Source organism: Salmo salar, chromosome ssa01 (genome assembly GCF_905237065.1).
Source record: "Salmo salar chromosome ssa01, Ssal_v3.1, whole genome shotgun sequence".
Lineage (NCBI taxonomy): Eukaryota > Metazoa > Chordata > Actinopteri > Salmoniformes > Salmonidae > Salmo > Salmo salar.
Genome location: NC_059442.1, coordinates 148,271,259 through 148,286,506, shown reverse-complemented (window position 1 = coordinate 148,286,506; position 15,248 = coordinate 148,271,259). Strand labels below are relative to the sequence as shown.

The 15,248-nt window shown below is 41.8% G+C and overlaps 1 long non-coding RNA gene across 2 annotated transcripts; it reads right to left on the bottom strand.

Annotated features, from left to right (window-relative positions):
• Nucleotides 1–5,439: 5,439 nt before the first annotated feature.
• LOC123725577 (uncharacterized) lies at nucleotides 5,440–8,114 on the bottom strand. 2 transcript variants are annotated; one of them, XR_006758115.1, is made up of 3 exons: nucleotides 7,866–8,114; nucleotides 6,794–7,000; nucleotides 5,440–6,257 (listed from the first exon to the last, which is right to left on the bottom strand). It is a non-coding gene; the product is annotated as an uncharacterized lncRNA (long non-coding RNA). The 2 variants fall into 2 exon arrangements; XR_006758116.1 differs by having other exon boundaries at nucleotides 5,440–6,200.
• Between the last annotated feature and the right edge of the window lie 7,134 nt (nucleotides 8,115–15,248).

Here is a 15,248-nt window from a genome sequence, read left to right as displayed (position 1 = left end):
GGGCTGGAGCTCTTCCCCGAGGCTTGGAGCTCTACCCCGAGGCTTGGAGCTCTACCCCGAGGCTTGGAGCTCTACCCCGAGGCTTGGAGCTCTTCCCGAGGCTTGGAGCTCTTCCCCGAGGCTTGGAGCTCTTCCCCGAGGCTTGGAGCTCTTCCCCGAGGCTTGGAGCTCTTCCCTGAGGCTTGGAGCTCTTCCCTGAGGGTCGGAGCTCTTCTCTGAGGGCTGAGAGAGAAAGAGAGCCTGAGCAAAGCCATCAAACATGGCTTGACATGATTAGCTCTGATGATGACAGTTGTTAGCATAGTGATACCATTCTACTGTATCACTGGCTTTACCCTACAGCCTTAGCTTCTTCAACACAATCAATCTCCACTTCTCCAGCTGATGTGTGGTGAGTGTGGGTGCATCACCCAGGTGGGTTCTACATGTTAGTGAGTGAGTATAGCTACCTTCATACAACAAAGTGCTTTGAGACCTTGTGAGAAGGTCTATATGAATGCATTCCAATGCCTTTTTCTGCAACACAACAGCCCAGTCTCAAATATTCTCATCAATATCAGACTCCTCAATTGTAATTCTAGAACCAACAATTCAAAAAATTCTCGAACAATTTTGCCTGTACAGCATCAAGCATTCCCTTGTGATGTCGGATCAGAGGACATAGCATCTGTCAAAATATGTCTATCTGTTAATGCAAATTGTAGCAATTGTGTATGGCTCATTGCATCTCCATTCAGGTTACCCGTTTCTTCAGTTGGGAGTTAATTATTTATCTCTTTCAAACTGAAACATCTTCCAGGCAAATTGCAACTTCTACGGGACCCTTATAAACAGAGAAAATGTGTTATTCTTATTCCCCTATTTAGAGATAAACTTCAAACATTAAAACCTATAAATATATTGTTCGTTTGAGGACGTTTAGATACTGTGGCCAAATGACAGTTACTGTATCTTTCCGCTCTACAATTTTTCTATTGCTGGCTGGAAATACACTGATGCCTCTGATGCATGGCTTCCTGTTTTGTGCTTTATCCTTTTATTTACATTTGAATTGTACCCTGCCTGCCAAGCACCCAGAACAGGAAACTCTCTGTATTATCCCTGAGTTTAGGAGGACATATAGAGCACAGAACAATTAAAGGGGCATCTCGCTCCAAAAATGTAACTTTGTCTCACGTTTTTCAGATCTCCAAAGTGGTAATTTAAAGTAATATTTGGCTCCAAAATCAACGTTTGTCTGAAAATGTTCAGACCTTCACAGTGGTCTAATGTCGAGATGAGTCTACGCTCCACCTCCCATGCCATCTGTTGTGTAGATCCTGCGAACTGCAAATGAATGGGAGAGATGGGAAACATAATATGAGGAAATTGTATGGTGCCCATCTTTCCCATTCATTTGGGAATGAGTTATAGAGATGGATCTACACAACAGATGGCGTGGGACGTGGACTTATTTCAACATCAGACCATATTGGGGTGGCAGGGTAGCCTAGTGGTTAGCGCGTTGGACTAGTAACTGAAAGATTGCAAGTTCAAATCCCCGAGCTGACAAGGTACAAATCTGTCGCTCTACCCCTGAACAGGCAGTTAACCCACTGTTCCTAGGCTGTCATTGAAAATAAGAATTTGTTCTTAACTGACTTGCCTAGTAAAATAAAAAAAATTGGAGGTCTGAAAATGTTTGACAAACTTAGATTTTGGAGTGAACTATTGATTTAACTGTGAAACGTAATTTAAATTCACAATTCCCAATTTACATCAACATTAGTGCAGTCGCAACCACCCCCTCCAAACAAACCACCCAAACACAGAGACTAATGATTTCTCATTTACGGTTCCATTTGATACATTTTCTATCAGATAGAGTATTTGCCCTTACTATGATAACGACATGGACGGATAGATCAAAACCTCCCGCGATCCGGCACAGAGGGTAAGCCAGTTGAAATGAGAGGGCAAGCAGAGCAGAGCACGGCTCCACCAAGCGGATTATTGTCCAAGCCTATAATCAGGGAACAAGGTTATTATAGTTTTGTGTTTTTAGATTTTTATTTGAAATTAATTTTGTTCGTTTTTTCCGATTTGATTTGATTCAGTTTTAGTTTGATAAAAACATTTCTATTTTTATATTTAGTTTTATTGTTAGGGACAGAAAGTAGCCTATGTATGTGTTGTAGGTTCTATTTCTTTCCTGTTAGCAAGTGATAACTAGTCCTTTTGGATATCTCAGACCTAGAGTAACAACACTAGGTCTGGGGAGGATGTTGGATTCTCAGACATTTCAACAACAAAAAAGAGAACTCTTTATTTAGCTTGTAGGCAGACATCTCAGAACGTTGCAATTCAAAACCAAAGTTTGCAAGCAAAACGTTTGCCTTGGTTTTAGTGAAGGTAGATCATGTAAAACTAGCCAATTGTGAAATGCACTCATTAAAAACAACCTCCGCCTTCTCCATCTCGCTAGCTAGCTACTACTTTGTGTCCGGCGGGGCTGTTTACGCCAGGGTAACAAGTGTTTTAGCCGATGACGTCCCCAGATAAAGAAGTGACGCACTTCCCTGTTCCGACTCCTCCTCTCTGTCCCAACTGACGCAGGTACTTGTACAGATGTGTATGCTGGAAGATTGGTACATTGTGGGAGGCAACCCATCTGTCGGGAGACTCATAGACATCGCATCATTGTATCTGTCCCATTATGGCTTCTGTGAGACCTCGGGCAGTGCCATTGAGGCATCTCCATTTTGAAGTAGTCAGTTTTCTTCTTCTACTACTTCTGAGTTGACAAACAAACTGTAAGGGTGCACGCTGCCACCTAGAGTGTGTTGTTTGAACAGGTATAAAGCCAAGGTTGGCAATTTACTGCCACCTACAGTTATGGAATGTTTCCTCATGAGAATAATTCATTGGCTTATCCCTCCTGGTGACCTGAATGGAATTATGTGATTATGTGAATGGAATTATGTGATTCTTCCTTAACCCATTGGACGTCCCACCCTGTTGACTACTTCAAAATGGTGAAAGTCCTCAATGGCACTGCCCATGCTAAAACAGACTTTTGGGGGCTAGAGTCCTCTCTCTCTCTCTCTCTATGAGACAAAGCTAGTGATAGTGATGCACAAGCTAGGCCTATTTGAAACATTGCCATCTCCTAGCAGAATTTACCTGCCAGATGCAAAAGCTCCAGTCTGTCACCAATGGCCACCTCCAAGTGGGAAAGCTGCCAAAGCAGGCTTGGACTACTTTTCCCAGGCATTATCTCAGAGGAATTAACTCAATCAAACCTGAGACAATCAGTAGCAGTAAAAAAATCAGGGAAGCCAATCCAGAAAAAGCAGCCATATTACAACCTGTGTGTTGTGATAATTGCGTTGTATGCTCTATAACCTGTTAGTTCATATGCATTGACACTGTGATATATAGGCCTAAGGCCAAGACAATAAGAAGAAAGTGGCAGAATAAATTCAACCGAACGTTTGTTTCATTACAAAACCGGAGAGCAACACCTGTCCTGTGAAGTCCACTAAACATATTGCATGTAACAAACAGTTACATGACCTACAGCATGGTCAGGCAAGGTAATGTTTCCGACATTTTCGGACTACTAAACAACTCTTGACTTAAAACTACGGAGAGTTACTACAAGACAAAGAAAACAGGAGCTTCCTCCACTATTCCAGCACCATTTCAACTTCAACATAATCTAATCACCTCTGCTTAGTCTAATACAGTGACAACTAAAAGATACCAAAACATTTTGTCCAATCAACATAAGCTATATATGATGCGGCTGTCCATGTTACTGATTTCTGTGTGTGTGTGTTGTGTGTAAGTGCGTGTGTGCGTGCGTGCAAGAAGAAACATGTTGACTCACCCTATTTGTAGAGGAATGCCAATACCATCCTCCTCCTTCATGTTGCCTAGACATTGTATGATTCTGTCATACAGCACACACTTTTAGTTGTTGTTGTCCTACCTGACTAAAATACTTGCTCGCTAGCCTAACTTCCTTTCTTGGGCAACGATACGCCAGGCCAGCTACTTAACATTAGCATACTACATGTATTGTAGCTACAGGGTTGGGTAGGTTACTTTTTAAATGTAATCGGTTACTGTTACTAGTTACCCGTCTAAAATTGTAATCAGTAACTTTACTTTTGGATTACCTAAACTCAGTAACGTAATCGGATTACTTTCAGTTACTTAACGTCTAAAACAAATAAGAAAAAAAATATTATTACCAATTTAACATTTATTGCAGCAGGATGTTTGAGCCAGTAAGCAGAGACACATTAGAACACATCACAAAACATTGTGCTAAAAATGTATTTAAGCCCTGTATACCTGCCACTAACATACGTCCTTCATCCTGATCTTGTCCATTTACACCTATAAGATCTGATCACATTCAGACCACAATACGTCTTTTAATCATGTACACCTGTCTAAAAAACGTGGGCACAAACACAATGTGCAGGACAAAGGGTACATGTTAAAACCAGGTATAAGTGAGGGCTTAAGTAACACAGCAACATGGATGGTGCTAAACACTTATCCATCTTATCCATCCCGTGTGGCTCAGTTGGTAGAGCATGGTGTTTGCAACGCCAGGGTTGTGGGTTTGATTCCCACAGGGGACCACTACGGGGAAAAAATGTATGAAATGTATGCATTCACTACTGTAAGTCGCTCTGGATAAGAGCGTCTGCTAAATGACTAAAATGTAAAATGTTATCCCACAGGACACCAGTACAAAAAAATGTATGCTCTGGATGACTAAAATGATAAATAAAATATGAATAAAACATTTTTTTTACAACATGCACAGTGTAATCACACATTTAGTCCACCAATAAGTTTTTTAAGTTTAAGCAACAACAACAAAAAAGTGCAGCTAGGTGCAATAAACCCACATGGCATTGCAGAAGGCCTATTCTGAAGCTAGCCTACTCAGATGATTGAAAGCAGAAATTGCTGTTGTATCACAGCAAGAGGACATGTTCTAGATGAGCATCAGACATCCTGTTTCTCTGAGGGGTAAGCAGGTTTCCACCATAGCTGAAAAGGCGCTCAACTGGGGCACTGGAAGGCAGTGTAGTGTTATACTTCAGAAACAAGTTCCAGACTATGGGCAACGATTTCAAGGAGTCCAAAGACTTGTCTTTGTCTTCGATGTGCTTCCTCACCTCATCCTCTGCATTGCCACTGGCCCTTGATGTTGCACCCCCGAACACAAAAAAATGGTCTTCTGACTCATCAGACTCGTTCTGTGCTTGTTCATCAACATCTTCGGAGTGTGTGTTCTCCATAGAAGTTGCTTCTTGAACTAATGTGCTCCGCATCTCCTCTCTCTTTCCAGGGATGAGCCAACAGTCAGAACTTTGCTTCATGGGTACTTAGCATAGGTCCAAACCGGCGATCTATAGCCTCAATGACCGCAGTGATGATGTGTGCAGAGAATGTCGAGAGAGGTATTTTCTCTGAGAGCTTAGACTTCAAGCTTAGGATTGCTGGGATAAGAAAGCCAAGAAAACACTTCTTCTCTCCCTGAAGAAGATCAATAGAGAACGTGAGTGGCTGTAGGACTGCACTGTACTCCTTGAGAAAAGCAATCTCACAAGGATGTAGTTTGCTGCTCACACCCAGGTCTGCACAGATTTGCCCCAGCTGGTCATCTGTGAGGGCTACTGTATGAGTTTGGAGATGGCATGGTACTCTGAGCTCCATCTTGTCACACATGGCACAGTTATTTTCATGCTTGCAATGTCCTCTACTGCCTCAAACTAATGTGGACCAAATTCTGGAACATTTTGACATTGCGCTTCTCATTTTGACATTGCACTTTTCGTGATGGACCTTGGGATGCAGCTTTGTCCACCTCATTGGTGGTGATCAGGTTGAGGGTGTGTCCCACACAATGTTGATGTGCAGGGAGAAAAAAGTTCAGTTCTTGCTCAACCTCCTCAAACCTCACTCCATCATCCATCTCATCTTGGTCCTCTTAATTTCCACTGAACTCCAAGAATGCCTTTACAAAGTTGCTTCCATTGTGCTGAATTTTAAAGTCTACATGTATTTCACTTAACTTCGCAGCAATCACATTGTAGGTATGATGTCCTCTCAGTCTCGCACAAGCCAAAGCAGCTGAATTCCTCTTCAAGGTGTCCTCCTCAAATCAGCGGCATGTCTTCCCGAAGAAGCTGCTGTTATAGGCAGACCAGGGCCCAGATTCACAAAACACTTCTTATGCAAAAACGTTTCTTGAAAAAAAATAAGAAGTTCATAAGATAGTTTGTAAGTGCAATTCCTCAACTATATCTTCTCAAATATCTTCTTAAGATGTGTGTTGCTAGGCAACTATTTTAGCTAGCTATCTAGCTAGGAATGAAAATCATGTAAGCATATATCTTACTAAGATTATTGTTCAGAAAAAAATGTATTCGGTTTAAAATGATCAATACTGAAACTTTCAGAAGAAGTTTGTGAGTGAAGTAAACATGTTCAATTGCTTTCATGAGCTTTTTCTCTCATTGCCCTGAGTTTAAGACAAGGGTTTAGCTATCTTGGAATTAACAACATGTCCAATAACTTTATTTTCAAGAATCTAATTTCTACTTAACTTTTTGCTTAAGGAGAAACATAAGAAATAGCACAATAACATTTCCAATACATTTTTTGAGGAATAACAACTTTTGCTTAACTTTCTTCTTCAATCTATAGTTAAGGAAGAAATGGCAGTAAAGAATACATTTCTTCATAAGAAGGTTGTGTGAATATGGCTGTGGTGCAGACTTACTTTACACTCTGTAGTTTGGTGGTGTGAGCTTCTTTCATGGACTCAAATTCCCTTTCAATTCATTCTACAAATGACCTTTCTCCCACCACTGATTCCTTCTACTCGCTTGCAGAATGAAGGCACCTCTACTCGTGCATCTCTGCAATCCTCCATGTCGTCTGGCTGCCTTTTCCTGCTCAGGGTCTTCCATTGATTGTTATGCATCCTCTGAAAAACCAAAATGTAATTACTTAACTATGACACTACAGTACAAGTAAAATAACAGCGGAGTGAGCACCTTGTAATTGTTTCCAATTTAAGGGTTGTAGCTTTACCCAACTTTTGTCCACCCTTTTGAAAAATATGGTTCTCTTTCTATAGCCTGCCCGTCTGATAAATATAGGGCTGGGGTAGGAACATGTAACTACACAGATATGGACAAAGCTCTGGATGCAAGGATGTCTATGGTGGTTTATATTGTTTGTCTAGAAATACTATCATATATATATTTTTTAAATGGACTAATACAGTATTATACTTTGAGTTATGATTGAATAATACAGGCATTTATTCGGGTTGAAAATGCAATTAAACAGCAGGAAAACTGCAGTGTAGCTTTATTGATTTGGGTAGCATGTTACTCTGAAACCATAGCTAGCTAAGTTAGCAACAACCCTGACATCTTGTTATGTTGGGTTACAGAGTGCAAGTAGCTTTCAAAAGTTTTTTTAAACTTTTGATTTAGCTAGCTAGGCTATGTAGCCCAGTGAATCTCACCCAACTATCTACAACTGATTTATCTTAGTTAAAATAGATTTAATTAGCAAAATTGTTAACAAATTAGCACAATAGCATACTTACTATGATATCTTGCTAACTACAGTAGCTAGCAACCGACAGAGCAACCTTAAGTGAGCAGCATACCACATAGTTTAGGAAAGTTGGCAAGCAAATTAGCAAAGTAAACAGGCTAGCTAGCTAGCTAGAAATCTCTCTCTGAAATCTCCGACCTATGCTGGAACATTGGTAACATTGTGAAGACAACATGTCTGTCTCTAGAGACTAGCTAGCTAAGCAAGCTAACGCACCACACCTGCCAATCGTGTTTCTTCAGGTTCAAAGTCGTGTCTCTTGATGTCGACAGCAGCTTTACCGTGGCCAAACAGTTAGCGTTGAACTGTTACATTCCCGCCCATTTCTTCTTTGAACACATTGTTCTTTGAAACGCAATCCAAAAAATGCACTGCGTTGGCGAGCCATACCATTTTCTTTTGTGACCATGTCTGATGCTCAGGCGGGAAGATCAAAGTAGCACTTTTTCGATTAATGACTGACGTTAATATGAAAGGTAATTAAGAAAACAGGCAATTGTTTCATCAACATGTTTTTTTCTGGAAACATCCCTTCTAAATTTGAAAGTAATCCTAGAAGTAATTATTATTTATTTTTTTCAAAAGTATCGGTAATCAGATTACAATATTTTTGCTGATAATGTAAAGGAGTACAGTTAGTTTTTTTTGTAATCCATTACATAATCCGTTACTCCCCAACCCTGTGTAGCTACATGTTATGGTTGGATCAGAATCGTCCTTATACTCATTGGCCAGTACGGAGAATTAAGTAACACCACAAGTCCATATCCCTATCTCCCTCCATGGCTAATTTAGGAAAGGGATGATTTTAACTAGCTAGCTAGCCACCGAAGGACAACACAATGGCATAGTCAAGTTTTTTTCTGTCAATAATGTCGTTTTGGCTAGTGATGAGATTGGTCTGAAGCCAAATCCAAACTGGCTTCCCATTACTTTTTTTGATGGGCCAGGACCATTCACAGCTGAGCTCCCTCAGTTTAGCTCAATGCTGATTGGCTATTATTTATTTTTAATCAAGGGAGGCCAAATGCTCGCTGGCTTCCCTTGCATTCAATGCTATGGGGGGCGGTGAGGCTCATTCAGCCTCTTGCAAATTGAAGGACATTTTATGAAACACAGAGAGATTAAAGAAAGTATTTTATTTTTTTCTTGGTCATTTTTTGGGGGAAGCCTGGCTTCCCTTGGCATCCATGAATACATGCCACTGCACACAATGCATTTAGCAGGACGCTTGGTGTATAATGTGACAGACCGGGTGTCTAATCTCACAAAATGCATTTAGCAGGACGCCCAGTGTATATGTGACCCAGCCAGGTGTTGAATATCCCACAGTGCCAAAGCCTAGGCATTCAGATCTCAGGTAATATTACACTACACGTGACTATACCAAAGGATTTGACGTCCACACGCCGCAGTGTGGTGAACTGAGAGTATTTGTCTCCACATTTGTTTAAGGCAGAATTCAAGTATTGTGAACGCATTATAGGCATCTTTGCATTTTCATAGGCTGATATAATATGTGTAGGTTTATAATGAAAAATATATTGAGTAACTATAATGCACTATGAAGTAATAGAAGACATTGTACATGCTTCCATAATGCAATATGAACATGTGGTTTGAAGACAGTGATGCCAAAATGTGTACCAACTAAACGTTTTGCATTAAAATGCAGGTGGATGACTGGAAAACTTCAGAAAACATCTTTTCTCCCACACATTCCAGTGAACCTAAAGCATTTGTTGACCAGCTCGACAGCAATTGACACATAATCCACAATACAGTGATACACCAGCTAGCCCAGGATAGCAGGGCTGGTGACTGACAATTCACTGCTGCTTTTGTAGCCTAGTTTCATGCTGTGGGTGCATATATAGGGTCAAATGCATGTTGTCTGGAAACAATGACATAATATTGCTGCTTGTATATGAGTAAACTCCATCCATATTATAAGAAACTCCAATCCACTGTATTTTATATATTTCTTGCTTTTATATACTTTTTGCTCTTTGTGATGTATCCTCTTTCCAAGCATATTATTCAAAACAAAACTAAAAAACATTATTCATAAAGGATTTTTGTGTTGTACAGAAACATTATTTGTCTCTTGAGTAAAGGGTTTATTTTGTCTTATATAGTTCAATCGTAATCATTTATTCAGAACAAAACCCTTGAGATATGACTTCATAATATGAACTTTAACATCCACTCTGATAAGACGATTTCCCTGAAAGATTATGTATGCACATATTTCAGACACAATAGTTACTTTAATAGCTATTTTAATCCCATATTGAGTTCATACTTATGACACAGGTACTGTAACTGCCAAAATAAAGGAAACACTTGAGTAAATGAGGAATACAAAGCATATTGAAAGTAGGTGCTTCCACACAGGTGTGATATTAAATAAGTAATTAAGATCATGCTTAGGGGTCATGTATAAAAATGCCCAGTTCCCCATTATTGGCATTGAAAGAGGGGTCTTAAAGGAGCATAGGGGGTTTAAAGTGTGTGGGTGTGTATATGATGAAATCAAATGAAAATGTTGTACATTCTACCAGGAAATGGCATATTCTTTTTCACGTGTGTATTTTGTGTGATTTGATTTGTGTTTTCTTCTGGAATGTCACTGATGGGATTCAAAAGACCATTGCCGATAATCACTGGAATGTAACAATGGGAGGAAACCGGAGAAACTCACGGCCCGATTGGCAAACCCACCCTCACAAGAATGCAAGTACAATCGTTCAGATGTATTCCCATTGGTTCGTCCTGTATCGAAGCCTGTATTTAAAGCCTTGCAGAAGCAGCATAGAGGCAAAACGACTCCGGGGGCGCAGATGAGGAAGGATCTCAGATGCAAACGAAGAAACTGGAAAGGGGGCGAAGCTGTGGCCCGCATTAAGAAGGTAAACACGGACTGGAGTAATGGGGAAGGGCAGTTTAAAACCTCTTTGGGATAGGCGTGCCGCTAGCGCCCGGCCTCGACAATATCCGGTGAAATTGCAGAGCGCGAAATTCAAATTACAGAAATCGTTATATTAAACATTCATGAAAATACAAGTGTCATACATCATTTAAAAGCTTAACTTCTTGTTAATCCAGCCGCTTTGTCAGATTTCAAAAAGGCTTTACGGCGAAAGCACACCATGCGATTATCTGAGGACAGCGCCCCGCACACAAAAGCAATACATACATTTTCCAACCAAGCAGAGGCGTCACGAAAGTCAGAAATAGCGCTAAAATAAATCACTTGCCTTTGAAGATCTTCATCTGGTTGCAATCACAAGGGTCCCAGCTACATAACAAATGGTCCTTTTGTTCGATAAAGTCCTTCTTTATATCCCAAAAAAGTCTGTTTCATTGGCGCGCCTGACTCAGTAATCCAATGGTTTCCCTCGTTCAAAATGCATACAAATGAATCCCGTAAGTTGCCAATAAACTTCTTCCAAACATATCAAACAATGTTCCTAATCAATCCTCAGGTACTCTAATATGTAAATAAATGATACAATTTAAGACGGAGAATATCGGAGACCATTACCGGAGATAAATAACAAGGTACGCGCACTCACCGGAACGCGCAACAAACACTACAGCCAAAACGGGAGCCACTTACTAAAACTACAAATTCTAGCTCATTTTTCAAAAAACAAGCCTGAAACTCTTTCTAAAGACTGTTGACATCTAGTGGAAGCCCTAGGAACTGCAATCTGGGAGGTATTCCTTTATATTCCCATTGACAGCCATAGTAATTAAGGGTGAGCTGAAAATTTTTATTCTGGATGGATTGTCCTCAGGTTTTCGCCTGCCATATCAGTTCTGTTATACTCACAGACATTATTTTAACAGTTTTGGAAACTATTAGAGTGTTTTCTATCCAATACTACCAATGTATATGCATATCCTAGCTTCTGGGCCTGAGTAACAGGCAGTTTACTTTGGGCACCTCATTCATCCAAACTTCCGAATACTGCCCCCTAGCCCAAAGAAGTTAACTATTTCCACTGGACTGAACTCACGTGGTTTTGAAGAACAGGTTTTGAATTTTAAGGAATAGACTGGTTTATTGCAAATATATATTCAAAGACCATTGTGTGGCAATGTACTGCTCAATATTTCTTTGTGCCTTAGGCCTAACCCAGAGGTGGATCTGGAGTGGACAGCACAGAAGGAAAACCATGAACAGACTTCCCTACCCCTTAAACTGGAGAAAGATCTTTTCTCTTTTTGTGGAATAAAATTCCAATTTAGCCAAATGTTGAGCAGTACATTTTTCCGTATTTATTTCTGTTCAAAATAAATGTCCATACTTTTTGCTGAAATCTTGCCTCCTGTTTTATGGTTACTGTGGTTTGGATTCAAACCAGCGACCTTTCAGTTAATAGCCCAATACTCTGAACTGCTAGGCTACCTGCCGTTCCCTCCAAGTGCATATGCCCTGCATCTTCGTGAGCTGGCTCAGCACCTACAAAACAGACCCACAGGAACACAGAAATACAAGTGTCCAGTATATCCTTGGCCTGCGAGAAGGGGCCATTCAACAAGAAGAGCTTTGAGGACATAGGGTGAGGTATGAGGACACTTATCACCTCTCCCTCCAGGAACTCTGAAGAGAAAGCTGGAGAACATGCAGCCCAACCCCTCATTGACAGACCAGATACATGACACACAGGAATACCCTTGGGGGCCTAGACAAGGACCTCAACCCTCCCAGCAACCACCCACATACCAGTGGGACCCAAATGGCAGACTGATCTGCCGCAGATGTGGGATAAGTGGACACATGGTCAAGCAGTGCTGTTACCGAACAGCCCAGACAGCTTTACACTAGTAAATCCAACCACGTGACAGGTGACTGGAGATGGGTCAAAGGGCCCCACCATAGCAAATCAGCCTAATCTAGTTGGGACATGCCCCAATGTTGAACTCTCCATTAACATGAGACGAGTGACATTTTTAATGGACACTGGGTCCCAAGTTACCCTTTTGACACAGGCTTGTTTTAACCAACTTGTTCCAGAATAGGATGTTGGCCCCAAAGAGGACCTTGGCTGGCTGACACTGACTGTGGCAAATGGGTAACAAATTCCTTATGTTGGCTATGTAGTAGCAGAGGTAAAGGTTGGAGAGCTTGTGTTGAAGGACAAAGGGATCGTGATTTCAAGGAGTGAACCCCAAAACCCCGATACATTACCTATTCTAGGCATGAACATCATTGCATCATGTTGGGACGCTCTCCTCTGATTCACAGGTTCAAAATGAATGATTGGCAACATCCACTAACCCCTCAGCCAAGGTGGCGTGGCAAGCCACATTTGAGGACTGCTGACAGATCTGGGCCACCACAACCCCCACACATAAAGGGACACTGAGACCAGGGCATCGGCACCCCCTGAGTATCCCTAGCCAGAGTGGTGGTATATGGTCCAGAGCCCCCTCCAACTTAGAGAGCTCAGTGTGTTCTGGTTGAACCCCTACCAACCCCATGTTCTGTAACTGCAGCCATAAATCTAGGGGTAGTAAAGAATGGAAGGATACCTTTCACGGTGAAAAATCTAAAATAATTTTCCAGTCATATTGCCACACTATACCACAATATTGTTGCTTTCTCTGCTGAGCCACACCAGGTACAAGGACCTGAAGGGGTAGTCTTCAAAGAGGTGATACTAAGTGTGGTTGAAGTGGGGTAAGCGAAGAACTCGGTGACCATTTCCCAGGTCCAGAAGCTTTGTCATTACAGAGCGAGGAGCTAACTACCAACCAGCAGGAGGAGATGAGTGGCCTACTCAAAAAGTGGGGGAGGGCGTGTTGTGGCAAATGAAGAGGATTTCGGACGGACGGGAGTAGTATGACAGACCATCCCAACGAGTACTGCAGCCCTGATACGATAACGGTACAGGCCCATACCCCCCACCATGTACCAGGAGATTCGTAGTCTCTTAAGGACCATGCTAAAACCTGGTGTAGTAAGCGAAAGCACAAGCCCCTGGGCAGCACTGGTTGCCTTATTCAGAAAGAAGAACTTTGATTTTGTGTTTATTCTCGGAAATTGAACAATGTAACTCATAAACCCACCCGTTGCCCAGAATTGAGGAAGCACTGATCACACTCACAAAAGTGTGAGAACGCATTCCCTTTGGGTTATGCAACGCCCCTGCAACCTTCCAAAGACTAATGCAAAGCTGTTTGGGTAACTTGGTAGCCGAGTCCACTTTGGTCTACCTAGACAATGTCATTGTGTATTCGGAAGACTGGAGACCTGGAGGTAGTTTTTGAAAGGCTGAAGAAATGTGTCTTGAAACTGCCCTGCCAGGTGTACTTCGTTTGGAAAACATTGTCAAACATTTTCAAACAGAATTGCTCCCGATCCAGAGAAGATTGCCAGTGTCCAGAGCTGGGCTGTCCCTCAGATGGTAAAACAAGTGTGGTCCTTCCTCAGATTCACTGGTTATTACCATAGGTTCATACCTGATTTGCAAGCCTGGCCCAGCTACTCAATTCTCTCCTAGTTGGTGCAGCAAAAGGAAAAAGGCAAATTGTGCCCATATAGTGGAGTGAGCAGTGTGAACAGGCCTACCGTACTCTAAAAGAGAAGCTGGAACAAGCCTTTGTCCTTGCAGATTTTAAACTACCTTTCAGACTGTATACTGATGCCAGCAATATGGGTCTAGGAGTTCAAGATGGCAAAGAGCAAATTATAGCATATGCCAGTGGAAGCCTGTCCCCTGCAGAGCGAAGGGATGTCAACTATAGAGCCGTTAAACTGGAACTCTTAGCACTTAAATGGGCTGTAACAGAAATGTAAGGACTACTTGTGGGGCTCACAGTTCACAGTGTTAACAGCACAATTGGGAGATGTAGAGCAGCGTTGGGCAGCCCAACTTTCAAATTACTGCTTTGATTTGAAATACATGTGCTTTCTACAATGTCGCCACAGAAAAGTAACCACTTCTAGCTCCTGTGCTCATCAGACACAGGGGTCACCATGGTACAAAGTGTCCACATGGGATAGGACCAAGGATACTGGGAGGAGCAACAGGAAAGAGACCCCATAATCAGACAGCTATGGCACTACGTTGCCAGAGGAGCAAAGCCCATCTATGACAAAAGAGAGCAGGAGACTGTGCGCCTCCTCATTCAGCAAAGGTCTCGGCTAGAGCTGGATGGAGTCGTCGTTTAAAGCATCCTGGACTCCAGCACACATGAGGTGTACCGCTAAATCCTTGTCCCCCTATAGGATTGTTGGCCTACTTGGAGTGCATATCATGGAAGGAGTGGCCAAAACATTGTTTGCACTGCGCTGAAGCTTCTATTGTTGGCTTGGACCTTTGCCTGTGAAAGATGTGTGCGATGGAATGCACGTTCTAAAGGTAAAGCATCTTTGGTCCCCATTGAAACCCACGCACCACTACAAATTGTTGCCTCCTTGTGTTTTATGGTTACTGCGGTTCCCAACTGGTCACTAGAACTCGAACCATGTACATTAAAAGTCCTTGTGCTCCAAACCTCTACCAGGTGATGCAGTCAAGTTTTTATGATGTGTGTGTCTCAAGTCACCAGATCTCAACCCAATTGAACACTTATGGGAGATTCTGGAG